The sequence below is a fragment of the Lynx rufus genome, unplaced genomic scaffold, assembly GCF_022079265.1.
Source record: "Lynx rufus isolate CCGP_SWC_20201006 ecotype Redwood Valley unplaced genomic scaffold, mLynRuf1.p SCAF_3, whole genome shotgun sequence".
Lineage (NCBI taxonomy): Eukaryota > Metazoa > Chordata > Mammalia > Carnivora > Felidae > Lynx > Lynx rufus.
In genome coordinates, this window is record NW_025814845.1 from 53,565,493 (window position 1) to 53,586,622 (window position 21,130).

Consider the following 21,130-nt stretch of genomic DNA (forward strand, 5'->3'; position numbering starts at 1 on the left):
AGATAAGAGAGAACTAAAGAATATTGTATTTATTTATTTATTTATTTATTTATTTTAAAGTTTATTTTATTCATTTTGATAGAAAGAGAGAGAGAAAGCAGAGGAGGGGCAGACAGAGAGAACCCCAAGCAGGGTCCTCACTGCAGCACAGAACCTGATACAAGGCCCAAACTCATGAACCATGAAATCATTGCCTAAACTGAAATCAAGAGCTGCTTAACCAAACGAGCCACCCAGGTGCTTGTTTATTTATTCGTTTACTTAGGTTTATTTTATTCATTTTGAGAGAGAGAGAGAGCAGGGGAGGGGCAGAGAGAGAATCCCAAAGAACATTGTAGACTTAGGGAATGATCACGATCACGTACAAAGGAAGCGAAGATACGTGAGAAAGAAGTTAACCACATGAAAAGTCTTAGAGGAGAGAAGACAAGGAGGTAGGCACTCAGTAATTTTTAAGTCATAGAAAACTTTTTTAGAGGGGGGAGAATTGGAAAAGCACGGTTGCGTGAGTTCTAGTCTTTTTGAATTAGAAGTCGCAAATAAGAGTCAAAGAGGTGGCTCAAAAAGCAAGCGAGGCAGTAAAGAATTTACTGAACAGCACAACACGCCAGGTCAGCGCAGGTGCTGGAACTACAAAGATGGTTTAGTCCGGTTTCCTCCACTTTGGATGGAAAAGTGATTTAGTGAAATAGTTTGATGTAATGCAACATAATTGACTGACAGTAACAAAGAAGATGTAAAATCAAACACAATTTTTTAAGTGCTAGACAATACTACGTTAAGAGAAAGCACTGTCACCAGCTGCTAAATTTCATATACATTGTCCTTTATTGTTTACAAGGATAGTGTGTGGGATAAATTTTAGAAAAACTCTTACACAAAATGATAAGTTAACATAATGAAGCTTCCGCATTTGCCAGATAACCAGCATATTGGCTTTCCAAACATGACTAGCCCTCCAATAAACACAAACCATTATATATAGGTATTTTGCATAAAAGGCTCATACTGGCATCCCTTAGGCAAAACTTAGTTGTGTTTGATTGGTTTGCACAATATTTCAAATATTTTTAATCACAATATATAATGAATAAATTAACTATTTTCCTATCCTTCAAAATTAGAAGATGTACTAAGACAAGGACATTAATTGTATAAGTCAAAATTTTCTAGAGCAGACTATTAACTCTTCATTTTACAAGATGAAGACCACTCTTAGGGAAGCCATAGTCCCACCATGTCTTATTTTTTTTACACCTGGACCTTCATTATACATTTATATCACCTGCAATGTCAATGTAGGTTTTTGAATTTGTAATCCGCTTTAGTGGTTTCCATAGAAATATATATGTATTTTATACTCATTATTACCAACTTTTCAACAGTCTTTACATTAGGTAATATTGTTATTTTTATCATCATTATTTCATTTTTATAGAAGCAAAACAAGAGATAAAAAGAAAACTAAGAATTCATTCCAGATATTTATTCAGCTGGAAAAGCATTAGAGAAATATTTTTATCCAAAACACCATTCTGTTTTACAGGAAAGGAGGTGCCAGGACAAAAAGAAGAAAAAGTACAAAGAAACTTCTCTTCAATCAAAAAACTAGTTCATAGCAGAAGAAACTTCACACAAAATATAGGTAATCATTATACATAACAACATCCTTGTTTCCTGTTATCACGTTCTAAATCAAACTGTGTTAAAGCACTCCTTGGAATCTGTAGGGAAGTAATCTGGAAAAAAAATTTCTAATCATAGTGTCTTCTTAGAATTCAACTGGTTTTTTAACTATTTTGAACCACAGAATTACCATATCATGAAAAAACAATGTTTGAATAGTTCTGAGATAACCTATCCTAGGGGTTTTAATGTTCTAAAATGCTTCTAGAAATCCAGCAACTGCTTAGTTTATGATCCCGAGACCACTTTCTTCATCTGGATATTTGAGAAAAGAATAATTAAAATAAATAGCTGGCACTAGTAAATATTATTTAGTAATACATATAAACAATTATATTTCTGCTAAGCCAGAATGTATCTTTGCATGCTTATATGTATTAAGCATACATATATGTACACATACAATGCATACGTATTACATACGTACATTCTGCAATATAAATTTTATAGCTAATCCTATATGTTCTCTTTACTGATAGGTTTCATTGGAAAAGTCATTTCTGCATAGTTTCCTTATCTATCATAGCACTTCATATATCAATATGTTTGCTTGTTGAAAAGGCAACACTCCTGAGCCAAAGGAAGATTGTATGTAACATTGTCTGTATTGTTTGTATGCCTCCTTTCCATTCATGTTGGATATGCTAGATCTGGATTGTGCTATCATTTTAACTGTATGGACGCTTAACTGCAATGTCTAGGCCTCTGGCTGAGACACAGAAGCCCACATCTCTTGCCAAAACATTAAAATTTCGGATGCTTTTTTTTTTTTCTCTAATGGATTTTCTTATTTTATTTATTTTTATTTTTTTTTCAATATATGAAGTTTATTGTCAAATTGGTTTCCATACAACACCCAGTGCTCATCCCAAAAGATGCCCTCTTCAATACCCATCACCCACTCTCCCCTCCCTCCCACCCCCCATCAACCCTCAGTTTGTTCTCAGTTTTTAAGAGTCTCTTATGCTTTGGCTCTCTCCCACTCTAACCTCTTTTTTTTTTTTCTTCCCCTCCCCCATGGGTTTCTGTTAAGTTTCTCAAGATCCACATAAGAGTGAAACCATATGGTATCTGTCTTTCTCTGTATGGCTTATTTCACTTAGCATCACACTCTCCAGTTCCATCCACGTTGCTACAAAAGGCCATATTTCATCGGATGTATTTTTATCTGTGTGGTCTATTTCCATTCCTCATATTTAGAGACCAGGCCACTGTAACCAGAATAACCAGTCCTCTAACAACTAACTAAGGCCATGTGGATGGCACTGGAGTAACTTTGTAAACTCACAGGGCCTTCTATCTCGCATGTGCCTCGTAGACCCAGTGCCTTGGAAGCTTCAGTTTAGAAGCCCCACTACAGCTATCTCTCAGGAAGATTTAGTCCTCACTGTAACATCTTTACAATTTGTTCCTGCTCCCATGTGTGTATTCCAAACAACTTTCACCTAAATTCTCAAGTAGGCAGTCACAGTTCCTGTCTGCGCACAAGAGAGCCCACAATATCACTCCAGATGAAGTGAGTCAGATATATCGGATAAGGGATTGGTAACCAAAATATATAAAGAATTTAAAACTCAATATAGAAAACACAAATAATCCATTTAAAAATGGGCAGAGGACCTGGACAGACATTTTTCTAAAGAAGAAATGTGGCCGACACATAAAAAGATGTTCAACATCACTAATCATCAGAGAAATACAAATCAAACCACAATGAGCTATTACATTATGCCTGTCAGAATGGCTAGAATCAAAAAGACAGGAAATAACAAGTCTTGGTGAGGATATAGAGAAAAAAGAACCCTCATGTACTGTTGGTAGGAATGTGTATATTGGTGCAGTCACTGTGAAAAACAGTACAGAGTTTCCTCAAAAAATTAAAAATAAAAATACTGTATGATCCAGTAATTCCACTACTATCTACCCAAAGAAAGCAGAAAACACTAACTTGAAAAGATATATGCACCCCTGTTTATTGCAGCGTATTTACAATAGCCAATACATCCAAGTGAACTCGCATTTTGTCCCAAATCTGTTGTCTCTATTTTTATTATATTAATATGAAATAGGAATACATTATTTAATGTAGTTGCTTTTGCAGATAACTAAATAGGCTTCTAGGATTTGAGCTCTCCCCCAGCACTCACCAGACTAACATTTCTCACTTGGATAGGTTGGCAGTAAGAGACTCTTTTCCTACTAATTGGAGTAGTTCAATTAAAACGGGAAAAGTAGGATAAAACCTCCACATGTACTGCATCCTTAGGTCACCATCTTTATGAAATTGCATTGGCTCTTCTTTATTTGTCTTCCAAATGAAACACTCTTTCATTTTCAAGGACATGGAACTGAGTACTGGAGATAAAAATACTTTATTTCCCCCTTTATTGCGAAGTTGTAGGACATGCTCTTGCTCATCCGTCTTCTAAAACCATCTCCTGTTCATGAGTATGAGATTATAGATAACATAAAAATGCTACTTTTGTGTCTGTCATCTGTTCTTATTTCTGTTAAGCATAATCTGTACACTTCCATATGGTTTGAATTAAAAAGGATCAATAATACCTATATATTTCAATGTTACAAGCTAAAATAAGGATCCAGTTACATTTAAAATTAGTTTTTGGGGCGCCTGGGTGGCTCAGTCGGTTAAGTGTCCGACTTCGGCTCAGGTCATGATCCCACGGTTTGTGAGTTCAAGACCTGCGTCAGGATCTGTGCTGACAGCTCAGAGCCTGGAGCCTGCTCCGATTCTGTGTCTCCCTCTCTCTCTGCCCCTCCCCCCTTCATGCTCTGTCTCTCTCTGTCTCAAAAATAAATAAACGTTAAAAAATTTTTTTTTGAAGATGATGTTCATTGGGGAAAAGCCTATATGCATCTATGTACAATGTTTGGGAAACTCTTGTGAAAATTATTGATATAAATTATCTAGCTGCCTCCTTCAAATATACACCTTCTTCTTTATATTAGCTGAAAGGGGGCTAAGGGAGAGAATTCCAGTGGGTTTTTTTTAATATGCTCTGGAAATATTTCCTTAAAACATACAAAATCAAACTTCAAGGGGCATCTGGGTAGCTCAGTTGGTTGAGCTTCCAACCTCATCTCAGGTCATGATTTCACAATTCATGAGTTCAAGCCCCGCATCGGGCTCTGTGCTGACAGCTCAGAGCCTGGATCCTGCTTTGGATTAAGATTGTTTTCAGTACACGTGATCATCCAAACAAAAAGAATTAAATTAAGTGAATTTGCTTGGAGAGGCGGTGAAAAGTTATTTTTCTATCACATGTAAACTTGTCACCAGCCTCACTTGAATGACATGAGTCTTCCAACACCCAAACTGAGTAGATTAAATTTCATTTGATAGGGTTCAACTTCTTAAGTGAGACATGAATAAAGTTCTGATCTCAAAGCACGCATTTTGTTGAAGACAAATTTATCAGATCAAACCTAGTGGAACATTGGATTTTGGCAGAAGCTCTATCTATTTTATTGTTATAAAATGTTGACAGGAAATGAAATAACAAAAAATAAATATTAACTTTAATAAGTCAAAATAAGTACAGTCAATAGTCAAATATTAATTTAAATAGTCAAAATAAGTAACAAGTCTCCAATTTTATTGCGACATTTATCTCCATATATGAGAAAATGGATAGAGTTAACAAAATTGTGGATTTTCCTTCTGATACACGGGTGTCCATCTTCCACATAATATTTTTAAAATATGAAAGATGATATTTTATAGCCACACAGTATAATTCATTTATTTTTTTTAATTTTTCTAATGTTTATTTATTTTTTAGGGAGAGATAGAGACAAAGTACGAGTGGGGAGGGGCAGAGAGAGAGGGAGACACAGAATCCAATTCAGGCTCCAGCCTCTGAGCTGTCAGTACAGAGCCCCATGTGAGGCTCGAACCCACAAACTGTGAGATCACAGCCTGAGTCAAAGTCAGACACTTAACCGACTGAGCCACCCAGGTGTCCACATTTCAATTCATTTCTATACTTGCTTTATTCTAATAGTTTTTCTCATTGCCCTCCTTTGTGGAAAATATTGAGACCTATAGACAATCAACCTTTTAGTCAGAGCCTTCTATATCTCAGTCTATATCTGAATATTAGCTTTTTCTCCAGTCTCAAAAGATGTGTGGTTCTCCTCTACTTTGAAGGGAACTTCTCTGCCTGTTTGTTCCCTACTCAATCTGTTTTCTTATTATGATAATAACAATGATAAAAATAAGAATGACAGTTATAAATTCTAAAATTTACTGATCAACTTTATTGTGCGGTGTGATTTATATGCATTTTTTCACCATTTTTTCCCTCAAAACTGTTATTATAACATCTTGCAAATGAGAAAATTGAAGCTGAAAGAGATAAGTAATTATCTTTGTAATGCCTATTTTATTCAGTTCTGTTAGTTATGTTTGTCTTCTTGGAAATTCTCCTCATAAATCTCTTCATGTAGTTACTTCCTCCAGGTGTTTTCACGGATTCATCTTCTTTTTCCCATACATAACATTAATGTTCTCTAAGGTTCTGACCTTGGTCTACTTTTTTTTTTATAAATTTTTTTAACATTTATTTATTATTGAGAGACGGAGACAGATCATGAGCAGGGGAGGGGCAGAGAGAGGGGGAGACACAGAATCTGAAGCAGGCTCCAGGCTCTGAGCCTTCAGCACAGAGCCAGATGCGGGGCTCGAGCTCACAGACTGTGAGATCATGACCTGAACCGAAGTTGGACGCTCTACAGACTGAGCCACCCAGGCGCCCCTGACCTTGGTCTACTTCTTATCTGATTGCATTTTTCCTATATCACTTACCCACATTAACTACCATCTATCTATATCTTATGACTCCCCAAATATACTCAACTATCTCCTAAATGTCTCTGTATATTTGTTTATGTCCCAGATTAATATATAAGTACCTTGAGCACAGTGTCGATATGTTTTCATTTGAATTCTTTGTACTCAAAACTATATCTTATATGTAGTTGCACTCAAAAATTGTTTCAAATTTTTCCTCTCATATTTCTATATTACAAGAGAATGAAACGGTAATATAATATGTATCTAAGCTCTTTGGGGGCTTAAAAATATACTCTAAGAATTTGTCAGGGACTCTCCAGCTTTCTCTCATTAGTATGAATTGATAATAGAGGTCATCTTGTCATTAAAGGAGATTACAAAACAGAACAATAAAATTCATTATAACAGTTGTCTATGGGTTACACCCTTAGAGTACCATTCTTTGAGATATCAGTATCTCTTTGTTGAGCTATTCTATAAATAAAACACCTTGAAATTTTCAAGGGCATAGTATTTAGTCTTGGAGGAAAATGAATCATTCCTTCTTTATTTGAAGACAGGAGTATAAATTCTGATCTATCGATTTTTTAAGATCACCCACTAGTCATGGAATATAAGATAATATATAAAATAAGAATGCCACTCCTTTGCTTACAATCACCAGTTGTTATTTACGAATGTCAAACATTTTCCACATACTTCCTATTTTGTTAAGTGTAATTTGAATATACCTTACAGAATATATAACACTTTAGTATTCCAATATAAAATATAGGATGAGTTAAATTTCAGTGTGGTTTATAAACATCTCCATTTACATTAAAGTAGTATTATTTGAATTTTAATTCCAAATCCCTTATGTTCACTTTATCCATATGTTTTTATCTACTCAGTAATGTGATCTCAGTGCCTATAATAGTGCTGAATATCTGTTGTTTGAAACAGTAGAGAAGGAAATATAAAAAGGAAGGGAGAGAGAGAGAAGAAAAAAATGAATAAAGAAAAACTGGGATAAAAAGAATATAATCACATTAGAATGAACATTGTACATGACTTAGCAATGCATATTTTAAAAGTCAGATTTATTCAATAGTTATTTAAAGGAAGCCTACTTAGCTAGAACACTTAGAAAACAAATGCAAAATAAGTTATTTAAATTATTTAGCTCCCTCAATCATATGTAGATATAGATAGATAGATATAGATGTAGATATAGATACAGATATAGATATAAATAGATATAGATAGTTATATAGATTTTTTTTATGATCCAAAAAGAGAACACTTTCCAATAGGGAGGATGAGTTACTAATTTATTTTTGTGAGTGCTTGTAAGTTTATTTATTACCTAAAAGTCTAATATATATTTTGTTGTGATTAATTATACCTTTGTTTGTAGTTAAAATCTGTTTGTTTCCATGTTTGTTTTGAGAGAGAGCGAGAGTGTGCATGCACAAACGGGAGGGGCAGAGAAAGAGGAAGAGAAAGAATCCCAACCAGGCTCCATGTTGTCAGCTCAGAACCCCACATGGGGCTCAATCTCAAACTGTGAGATCATGACCTGAGTCAAAATCGAGTTGGATGATTAACCAACTGAGCCACTTAGGCACCCCATGATTAATTATACTTTTAGCCTCAAGGTAAATTTGGAATTTATACTCAGAATTTATGTAAGTTATCTCTTGGCTTCCATAGTCTTTTTGCAAAATTAACTTTTGTTTTGTTTTGTTTTTAAATATTTATTTATTTGTTTATTTTTTATTTTTACTTATTTTTATTTTATTTTTTTGAGAGAGAGAGAGCAAACAGGGGAGGGGCAGAGAGAGGGAGACAGAGGATCCAAAGTAGGCTCTGTACTAAGAGTAGGAAGCCCGATGCGGGGCCAAACTCATGAACTCTGAGATCACGATCTGAGCAGAAGTCGGATGCTTAACCAACTGAGCCACCCAGGTGCCCCAAAATTAACTATTGTTTTAAAGTTTGACATGACATTTTTAAGTTATTTTATTCTCATATCTAAATTTTGCATCCTTTTTATATGTTTTTTTCATCATTAAAAAGTTTCCTTTATTTTGCATTATTAATAACACACACTAACTGTTCATCCTTGTTTTACTCAACCACTATACTTAATATCTTAATTGTTTAAAAAGAAGAAAATTTCACTTATTTAAATGTTTAAAATTGTATCCTTGAAAATGTTTTTCCAAAGCCAGCAAATAAGATTTTTTGATAGGAAAAGACCAGTTTTTCCAAGTTTCTTCCTTATTCTAATTTAAATATAATATCAAAGAAAAGTAGGACTATGTTTGCATTTTTTTTCTTACATCATGAAGTCAAAAATTATGAACAGTGTTTTCATGTTGGAAAACTTCATTAAGATATTCTTAATAGTTTATATTCTGAATAACACCCAATGTTCTTAATGTAAATAAATGGTGAAAACTGGCAGATAAGTGCTAAGTAAAATAATACATGAGTCATTATCACTTTTTCACAAGTTTGATCATTAAAATTTTCTAATAACCAAAAGAAATATGTGCTAACACCCATCAATAGACATACTGAAGAAAGTTCATAGCAGTGCTATTCACAAAAGGCAAAAACAAATGCAAGCAACCCAGCTGTCTATCAGTGGGAAATAGATGATTTATAGTTTACTCCTACAATGGATTATTACTCAGCAATGGAAATAAACCAACTATCACTACATGCAATAATATGGATGACCCTCACAGATATGAGTGAAAGAAACCAAATACAAAGGATATATACTATATAATACCATTTATATGAAGTTCAAAATCAGGTGCCACTAAACATGATTTAGAAGTTATAACAGTAGTCACCTTTTGGATGGATTATTGACAGGGGTTAGGGGTGAGCCTCTGCTGTGCTTGAAAGTTTCTATACCTTGAACTAAGTGGAGGTTACACAGGTAAATGCATATAAAAAGTTTAGCTACTGTATACTTATAAACGGTGCACTTTTCTCTACATAAATACCTCTTAAAATGGTAAAAATGCTGATAGCAGAAATGTAATATTTCCATTTTCAGGTGTAATATCATTCCATAATCTTTTATCATTATCGACACAAATTGCAGGAGAAATCCACTTACTATTCTCTTACATTTCTTAACTAGATGAAATATAAAAGTTTTGTAAGTTTTGTAATTATAAAATATTCCTCATGTTAACTTTTAATTTTTACATGTCCAATTCACATATGGTTCATTTTTAACTGTACTGGCTCTAAATTACCTTGCTTACAATTGAGCTAGAGAACTACAGTAAAGCCAGTAAAAAATGCTTTTATTTTCTTTTTAAGAAATTAGTAGAAAGAAGTTAATAATTTTCCCCAATTCTATTTCTCATAGTAGAAGAAAAAGTGTTGTGCAATGTTTGATTGATTGTTTAGCAGTCTGCCACCTCTTGCTCTAAACATTTCTCCAGTCTATGTCTTAATCATCACCCCTAATGCCGTTTCTACAAATGAGCCCTTATAATTACATAGCAATCTATTCACACCCTCTTAGATGGTTATGCGGCCTCTGTTTTGCCTGTCCTTCGGTCCTTTTCTATATTGATGCCATGATGATTAATTTAAAATGCAATTCTCCCCATGTCACATATCAGCTTAAAGTATTTCATACTGCCCACTATCCCCAAAATGAGATATAAACCCTTAGCTCCTGTGGGCCTTTACCTCAGGTCCTGCCAATCTTTCTCTCACAATCAAACTTTTGGTTCTTCTCCCACATGTCAGTCTCTCTCTTTCTCTCTCTCTCTTTTAATATTTATTTATTTATGTATTTATTTAGTTAGTTAGTTAGTTAATTATTTTGAGAGAGAGCACACAAATGTTCATGCATGCATGTGAGCAGGGAAGGGGCCAAGAGAGAGGGAGAGAGAGAGAATCTCAAGCAGGCTCCACGCTGTCAGTGCAGAGCCCACGCAAGGCTCCGTCTCAGGAACCCTGAGATTGTGACCTGAGGCGAAATCAAGAGTTGGGCACTTAACGACTGAGCCCCCAGGATCCCCCATAGTCTCTCTCATTTTCATGTCTGCTCAGCCTTCCAACACCTTAGAATATGTGTATTTCACTGAACATAAATTATACCTTAATTTTTTAAAAACTCTTAGTTAATGAAAAGAGAAATTGTCATCAATACAACTGTTGTTTTCCCCACTCAGTTCCATTTCCAACCAAGCTCCTCAGCAGTAAGCATGATTCTGAAATTTGTCTCCTTCCCTGGCATTACTTTATATTTGTACTACACGTGCACATTGCTATTACAATAGACAGTAGATGTTTAATTTAAAAGTATTTCTGGAACGTGCATAAGAATGTATTAATAGATTTCTCAAAACATACAAAAAAATATATTGAATTAAACCTTTATAGAAATAGAAGTAGTTATATATATTTCTCACAAATCATTCTTCACAGCTCACATTAATTTCATGTTTGTTTTCCTACCGGAGGCCACTTCCTCTCAGACTTAGAAATTAATGAAAGGTTCCAAATTATTTCCAAGGCATCAACATTCACTAGCCAGTTACTGACATTTTTAATGATATTCACTAATTTTATGCACTAATCTATTTATGACATTTTTAATAATTGAAATTTCTTGAATTATTCCTAGCTCTTATTAACCTGTGTTTGAGTTTTCTTCCATTCTCACAGGACCGTTGGCCTTTGTACCTGTTTTCTCATGACCTACCTCTTAATTCTCTCAACTTTGCACAAACTCCTCTACACATTATTTTCTTTCTGGACCACCTGATTCTTATACCTAAGGACATTCTGTGTGTGAGTGTCTTGATGAACTATAGATATAATCACTGTAAGATATTAAACATATGACAACAAGTACATACACATTCCCAGTGAAATAATATAGGACTTCCTATACTATAGAACTTCCTTTCTCTCAGTTTATTTATATCCTACTGAACTTGTCTACTCCGAGCCTTTTATTTCTAACTAATGGTAAGAGTTTCCTTTTCTTTCCATTCTCCTATTAGCTGCATATCAGTCGTATCAGCAAAGGCTGGGATGTTGATAGTTGACACTGAGAAGGGTTTTGTATGCAGTATGTCCATTAGTATTGTCATCAATTCCATTAGGTAAGTAAGTGTAATAGAACACTGTTTACTCTATATTCTAATTAAATTTATAATTGGCACCTGAAACTTAACTTCTTAGAAAACTAAGCTCCTCGTGTTTTCCCCACAACAGCCTTGTCTCTAACTTTTCCATCTCAGTCAATGGTAACCAGGTTATTCCAGGTGATCAAGCCAAAAATCTGGAGTAATTAGTGAATTTTTCCTTTCTCTCATGCCTCAGTTCTAATCTATTAAATTCCATTTGCTCTAACTTCAAAGTATAATTAGAATGTGACAATTTCTCATCACCCTCACTGCTGCCATAATCATGTGTCTGGATTATTATTCCAGTCTCTAAATGGGCCATGTCTCTTCTCTTAACCTCTTCAGTCTGTTTTTTCCCAAGTTATCTTCTGCTTGACATCAGTTTCCATTCAGTGTAGTTGCTTTCTTGAAGTCCTGGCAATACTCAAGAGCCCTGTATCATTGGCCTCATTTTTTCTCTTTGTTTCCACCAAATTCACTATTTTCCAACCAAACTGGTCTATTCAATATTTCTGAAACTTGCCAGGCATACTTATATTCTAGGACCTTTGCAGATGAGTTCCTTCTGAAATATCTGCAAGGTTTACTTTCTTACTTCCTTCAATTTTTTACTTTTCTGCTCAGGGAGTCCTTTCATGGCCATCTTACTAGATAATGAACACCTCATCCCTACGACTATTTTCTATCCAGTATCTTCAATTCAGTTTTCCCATAGCATGCAGTGATTGAACCAATGTTTTATTATTTATCATGTGTTAATATCTTAACCAGTTAAAATATAAACTTCATGAAAACCATGTTTTCTTTGGTTCATAGCTTTCTTCCAGATGCTTAGCATAACTCCTGGCACACACTAAGTACTCAAGAATTGTTCACTGAATTAAGTAGAGAGTCTTAACTACATTTTCAACTTCAGCATCTGTACAAATATTTTGTTGATAGCATATATGAAAAATTCAAGTATATCAAAGATTTGGGAGACCTTTTCAGAGATGGTTCAAATTTCATTTGCATTTACAAGGCAGAGAATGTGATAGAAGGCCGTTCCCAGTCATAGTGTGCTCTAACACAGATCCATAGCGTGCTCTGGAAAGATTGTGATAAGGCATAAGAAACCTCAGGAAGTGGGGTCAGACAACCACAACCCATGACATCATGACCTGAACCGAAGTTGGACACTCAACCGACTGAGCCACCCAGGCACCCCTAACATTTTCTTTTTTAAAAGCTATTTCCTACTGTAATATTTTCTTCAAATTGACTCATTTAAACTTAAATGAATTTATCATAGAAGCAAGGTTTACTTCTTGCTTCTTATATATTTACTTCCAAGACAAATGTCAGTTGACCTGATATATTTTTTACAATATAGAATGAAATAAATAGTGACTACTAAAATGAAAAAAAAAAAGTTTATCCATGCATTGCCTAAATTAATCTTGTGTGTTCATTCATTCTTTTGGCCAATTTACTGAACAAGAACTATGTCTCAAACACTGGTTTAGTCTGTAGGGATATAATAATAAATATAACATTCTCCGGAGATACAATGCATACAATGAATATAACAATAAATACTGCTGATTGTATGTTTGTCACCAAATGGGAAATTCTAATATAATTCATACAAAACTCATACAATTAAAATGAATCTATTTAACATTTCTTTTTATGGAAGAGGAATTTTTCCCTTTATGATCAGGATAAAATGTTTAGAAACAATGCTATGGAGATAAAAAATATAATTATTTTTCTTCTCTCTTCAAGGAAATCACAAGAAACATAAATGAATTGGGAATATCTGTAAGTATCCTCTTTTAATAAAACTGGAGAGAGATATATAAGTTCTTAAAAATGACAATTTTTCCCTGCTCACCTTAGTAGTATCCACCTAAATTGGTCCATATTCTTTTGAGACACTTCCATTTAATCACAAGATCATTTTTATCTCTTCCACTTGTTTTCCAAAGGTGATTAATAATGAGCAACCATGAACCTGGTTTTATTGCTGTTATGTTAATCCTTTTAACTTATCATAATTATGACCATCTAGGTGATATGAGAAATATCCCCAATAACTACTAATATTCAAGAACAATCCTGAGGATTTCTTATGGTGGCTGGATTTTGATATTTATTATTATCTTTCAAGGAATATTCTAGCACGTCATCTAGTGAAGTAAGAGCCCTTTTCTTTTAACATCAAATAGCAAGTTCATCAAGAAATACCAGATTTCCAGCAAAGTGTGCGTTAACTCGTTAAAGTCACAAATAGGGTAAACAATGGAGAAATCACTTACCCAAATGGATTGAAAGTGGCTATCTACACCACAATGTACATTCGTGCCTTTCATACAGGCATCAGATATCTGACTCCAGAGAAAAGTGCATTTTAAATCAAGCTCGTGTCAAATCAAGAGCCTACCATTTGCCTTCAACATAGTTTTATCTTGAAAAGCCTCTCAATATTGCTTAGTGCAGTAGTTCTCAAAGTGTTACTTCTCAACTAGCAGCATCAGAATCACCCAGGCATTGTTCTGATATACTTTAAATTTGAGAACCTCTTGTCTAAAGGGGGTGATTAAGGGAAGGCATTAAGATGTGTGGGTCACTGGTTTCAGAAATAACTCATATGGTAGAAATATCCAAGCAAAAAGCATAATGTGAAAACATGCCCGGGAAAATAAGAAGCCTAGTTGTGGCCCTGAGCCCTGTGGCCTGAGGCCCAGCCTGAAATCTTTCTACATATGTCTAGGAAGCATGTTTTACTCTTTCCTAAACTGCAAATTGGTAACTCAAATGGAGAGCCAATGGTCACTTATAAATAACTTTATATCCTCTAGAAAGAATGTGTAGGATTTACTTTGCCACACACCTCACTAGGCCTACTTTGCAATTTTCATTTTTTTTTTTTTTTGGCACTTACATTCATTCTAGGGCCTTGATATTGTATGAATAATGTAGAATTGTTGAAAATTTTGAAATGAAGCATACTTTCAGTTGCATGCTATGAGTTTGACACAAAGCAAGGGCTCTGATGATGAATGTTTTAATTTATTGAATTCATAATACAAATGGTATGTTTCTCAGTAGCGGTGGCATGGGCCCCAAATATTTCAATAAATTGACCCTTACCACTCTAGTACAACTCTAAGGTGAAGTCATGCAGTTACAGTAGTTCTTCTCTTCTTCCCCTAAGGAGTCTGCTGAAGTTCTCACAGAGGTAAGCAATGTTCATTCAAACAAAATGGATTTATGTCACTTAGCAGTGTTTTCTTTTTGTAAATTTTTATAGCAAGTGCTTTTGTTTTCCTAACAGAAAGCTAAGCCCACTGTGGAAAAAAAGATCTACCTACAGCAACTGGTAAATTTCTCATACAAATCACAGTTTCAACCATCTAACTAAGGCTATGTCTTCTCCCAAATGTTCACATAACTCATTGTATACCGATCAGATATTTACCCCCAAATTTATAGTAGGCATTTTTTTCTATTTTTGTTACTTTAATTTCTGGCTGCTATCTTGTCAAATTTATGGATGTGTTTTAAGAAAAATAAGTGTTGAACAATTGTCCGGCCGATGTTGAAAGAGTTACAAACCTCAGAAGATTAGTTTCAAGTTTAAATGATGGAAGTTAGATACCAGCATAATTGAAGTATGATATTATTGCCCACTCAACTTTTGACAATGGCATCATAGATAGATACCTCAAGAGTAAAGGTTTCCATGCCATACATCATATAACCCATCCTCTATGAACTAGAAAACTTTGCCATAGGCACAAGGGAAGAGCGCACACTTTGGAGTTCAGCAATTTGTGCTCCATTCATAATTTCTCAAATTATTACTTAATTTCTCCAAGCTGTAGTTTCTTCAACTATAAGTGAAGATAGTCATATTTACCCTGCAGAATAATATTAGATGATGTGTACATGAATTATGTTTAAAAACGTTTGAAACACAGTAGATGCATCTAAAAAAGTGGTAAGTATTGTTATCATATTGCTATACAGAATAGACATTCCTTCTAAACTTTTTTAAACAGAAATAGTCTTTCTTTGAACACTAAAAATGGCACTCTCCAAATAAAACTTCTCTTTTTAGGAAACTGTAATTACTGTAAAGGCCATTCTTATACTTTGTTAAAAATGCTTCCAGTAGCATTCTGCCTTGTACCACTCTTAATGTTGTGGATTTATCCAATAATTATACCCAGGCAATTCTACCAAATGATATTTTATATACCCATTTACTTTCAATCTCTATGAAATGAAAATTTTAAGGAAAGATGCTATTGTCATTTCATATTTAATCTCTAAAAAAAAATCTTTAGAGTCAAATCAAAGGCTCTGGCATTTACTAGAATTTTTATTGAGCAGGATAGACATAGTTAAATGATAGACAGATATAGATGATAGATATTTCATTTTACCTTATTTATATTATATTCTTATAAATAGTAGGTACTATGAAAACTGCTATATATTTTAACAGCTATAATCCTGCATGGTAAGTAATGCTCAGAGAGATTAAGCAATATGATCAGGGTCATGGATTCCAGTGACCAGGATCAAGGGAATTAAACTTCAGTTCTATCTGACTGCAGACCGGAATTTTTATACACGTGGGAAAGAAATGACAGACACTTACCTTTAATTCAAAAAAATGTCTTTTTCTTTCCTTATGCATTTGTTCTTTTCACACAAGGTATTGTTCTGGAGGCCTTAATTAAACAGATGATTTCTTTAATTCTGCAATTTACTACAAATGTAAACACAGTTACAACAAGTTTTAAGTGACTAGATTATTCTTTTGTTAGGTAAATTTGCCACCATTTACAAATTATCTGTGTAATTTGGTTCTGTGGAGACCTGCTTTGACTCATGGAGGAGATTCAATAATGGACTTATTATTGGACTCAATATTGATCATTTTCCTTCTTTCTAGGACAAAATCAACCAATTTTATCAGAATTTGAACTTCCTCCAATATCTCCAAGCTCTTCATCAACCTCAGATTGTTATGAACCCATGGGATCAGATTGAGAGAAGAGCCTATTCCTTTATTCCCACTGTGGTAAGTGCTGCTTTTTTGATTTACTGTTTTTCTTTTTTGTTTGCTTTTATTTTTGTTTTTGGTAAGGGATGAGATCAGGATAAAGATATGTAAAATAGCTAGATACCCAACAAGTTCTAACTGAAAACACAGAACAATAAAATATTATAGTCCAGAAATTAAATTACAAACAATACAGTCCAAATTGTAGTAACATATACAATTGTAACCATAATGAAAAATAAGTAATTTCATTTAAATTTAGTATCCATGTCCTTAATGTTTGCTCATATATCATTTTTCTTGGTTCCTCAAACAATTCTTTAATGTAGGAGAGAGATAGATTATCATTATCTTTATGTAGCAAAAAAGACAATAATGTAAGAAAATGCAGGGAAGTGAAGTAACTTGCCCAAGTTCCAAGTACTCTTCCATTTTGTTTTATAAAACAGTTTTGTATTAAGGAGCTTTTCTTCATTTGAAAATAAATAACGAAATCTCCCTTGCCCTTTTTCTTTTTTATATACATATATACAGAACAGAGAACAGCTCTCCACCAGTGAGGTAAGGCATTTTACTATAAAGATAATATCTCAGTAACTAGCAAGATATTAGACACTTAATACGCACTGCCCTAAACAGTCTTTGTTCCAGTTTTCTTAAGCAATATATTTAGACTTACAGAATATAGGAGAATTGGCATTTCAGATCTCCATGAAAAATTTGGGGAGGGCAGAAAAAAAATGTACACATCCAAAGATACGAAGATTAGATTTGTGCTAGGAGACTTTATGAAAAATTTTAATACTACTACTTTTTTAAAGGTCACTCATTAATACTGCTACCACACCAAGAGATCTGGTGTATATCTTAAAATTTGCAAATGAAGTGGGAGGAATCCAAAATATCATTCTCGATAAGGACTCTTGTTCATTCAGATCTATACAAAGTGTTATTTTCCAAATGTCTTCCTACATATCACAAATGACTAAAGTCATTTTCATATCATCCAAGAAATAGCCTAGTTTTAAAAGTCCAAAAAAGAAACGAAAATATAACAATTTTTAAAATAAGATTAAAATGTGTAATTTAAGAAATTTTAAAGGAATCTGGCAGCTTATCTCAGGAAATAAATCAAAACCATTTATACTAAATATATTTAAGAAATTATTTTTTATTTTGTTATGGCTATACAATAAGTATTATTTTTTTATATTTACATAGGCAGGAAAATAATGCAGTTATGCATACCAGTCAGATAAGATTTATTTATCTATTTGTTGTTTCATTAATGAGATATGTCATTCATCATTCGTTTAAGAAATATAGGGGCACCTGGGTGGCTTAGTCGGTTAAGCTCCAGACTCTGGCTCAGGTTATGATCTCACAGTTCATGGGTTCAAGACCCACACCTGGCTCTGTGCTGACAGCTGAGAGCCTGGAGCCTGCTGCAGATTCCTTGTCACCCTCTCTCTCTGTTCCTCCCCTGCTCTCTCAAAAATAAATAAACATTAAAAAACAAATTTTTAAATGTATATATATTTACGTGATCTTAGATCTTAGATCTTAGGTGATCTTAGATCTTGGGTATGTAACCACGATTAAAAGAATCAATAAAAATAAGTTTAATTATATTCTTCCTCTTTATGAAAGAGGAGTTTTTTCCCTATATATTCAAGAGTAAATTATGTATAATCAATACAGTGGGAATAAAGTATCTAATTCTTTTTTTATTTCTTTAAGGAAACCTCAGGGAAGACTGTTGATATGGTAAGGTATTGATACTATATAAAGTTATATTTAATTCATATTTTTTCAAAGCTAATATTAAAATAGTAATAATTAGGCCTATATAAAATGCTCTTCTTTTAATAAAACAGAGTGATATTTTTAAGTTACTTAAAAATACAATTTCTCTCTACCTTTTAATGTTGGGTTTCTCAAGTAGCTTAAATTCTTTCTTGCATGTAAACAAGACTCTTCCTTGTGGCATAAATATGCGATTTCCACTGCTTCTTAAAGAAAACAAAACAAACAAAACTAGTTTTTATTATTTTTTTAACTGAAATTTTACTGCAATCCTTTTTTACCTATCGTACTAATATGCTTGTAATATGAGAAAAATCTTTTATTTAATTTTTTTAACATTTATTCATTTTTGAGAGACAGAGAGAGACAGAGTGTAAGTGGGGGAAGGGCAGAGAGAGAGGGAGACACAGAATCCAAAGCAGGCTCCAGGATCCGAGCTGTCAGCACAGAGCCAGACTGGGGGCTCGAACTCACAGACCATGAGATCACTACCTGAGCCGAAGTCAGAAGCCCAACCTACTGAGCCACCCACGTGCCCCCAGAAAGATCTTTAATTTCATGAATATTAAGAATATACTGCTAAGGATTTAATTACCTTGGTCCCCAAATTTTGATGATGATAAGGATAATGATGATCTTATTTCTTAAGAAATCTTCTAGCAGCTCATCTAGTGAGGGAAATGATACTTTTTAAAAAAATTTATTTCATGAGAGAGAGAAAGAAAGGGGTGGGGAGGGAGGAGAGGGAGACAGAATCCCAAGCAGCCTCCATGCTCTCAGTGCAGAGACCAAGGTGGGTCTCAAACCCACAAATCATGAGATCATGACCTGAGCTAAAGTCAAGAGTTGGATGCTCAACTGACTGAGCCACCCGGGCACCCCGGGAAATGATACTTTTAGAATGAAACAGCCAAGGGTCACCTGGGTGGCTCAGTCGGTTAAACATCACTCTTGATGATCTCCTGGTTCCTGGTTTCCAGCCCCACATCAAGCTCTGTGTTGACAGCACAGGACCTGCTTGGGATTCTGCTGTCTCTTGTCTCCCTCTCTTTCTTCCCCTCTCCTGTTCACGCACTCTCTCTCAAAAATAAATAAACATTTTAAAAAATAAAATATAAAATAAAATAAAATAAAATAAAATAAATAAAACAAAATAAAATAAAATAACCTAATAGTTTATTGAGAAATACTGTGCTTCCCTGGTTAATTATTTTAAGTAAATTAAGTATTGCTAATTTTTAAACAGAGCCATATCAAAATATTCCAATAAGGAAATATTGGCAATAAAGAAAAACCTTCATAAGAAATATATACAGACTCAAAATCATTTTAGAGATTTGAAATGAATTATGTACACAGTCAAGTGTTTTGTTATATCTCATACTTTTGATAATGTATAGCTGAACTCTGGTTCATTGCAAATATGCATTTTTTAAATAAGTCAATGGCAAATCAGGATCTTGCAATTTACCCTGATTCCCTCCCATATTGTTTAGGGGTTGAATATTGGTTTGGGTTATGTATCGTGTAAATCACAGGTACAAGAACACCTGCTGTAGTAGAATGAGTCAAGTCCATGAACATAGTGGGAAAACATCTCAAGAGAAAATGAGTCATGGATTGTGGCCCAGAGTCTTGTGACCTGAGGCACAGTCCAACATCTTCTTCCTCAGTGCCTCACAAGCATGTGTTACCCTTTCTCTCAAACTCAAGCTTGGGCCCATGGGCACTAAGAAAAAACAGTAGTCTTTCTGGAAATGGCAAACAGGTTTTGCCACATACCTCCACAGGCCTGCATCATTTTTCTTTCTTCTCTCTCTTTCTCTCTCACTCATTCTCCCTCTATTTAGTTTGCATCTCCCTTTACTGTATGAGAATTTGACATTATATGAACAACGTAAATAGAATATTTTAAACAAAACATATTTTCAGCCAAGGATCTTTATGTTGACATAAAGAATGCTCTGATAATGAATATTAAAACTCACTTAATAAATAAATAAATAAATAAATAAATAAATAAATTCCTATAAAGTAGCACTTTGTTTCTTGGCAGCCATGGCTTGGCCTTTAATTATTAATATAATTAGCTCTAGTTCCCTACTGTAATGACATAGATGAAATTACTGGTGGGCTATCCAAGTAAAGCTGATTCTTATTTTCTTTCCTTAAGGAGTCAACTGAAGTACTCACCAAAGTAAGTAATTTTCATTCAAACCAAATTAACTGAATACATCCTATTTTTTTTTTTTATTTATCACAGTTTATTTTTGTCATTAACAGAAAATTGAGCTGACTGAAGAAGAAAAGAAGTACCTAACACTTTGGGTAAATTTTCCATACAAATATTTATAACATAACTGGACTAGATGAACATTGCTGAACTCCATTCCTCTCAACAACTGTTTTTAATAAATTCTAATTTCAATAAAACTCTTCCTTATACTCTGTCAAAACTGTTGGAAAAATATTCTCCCATAGAATCAACTGTACCATTGCATTGCATGTATCCAACCTAGCCATTATCCCCTGGTTATTCTAAAAACCCACCGACTGTCCATTTTGTAAAAACAGGAAATTATCCTGAAGGGAGATGCCTCTGTG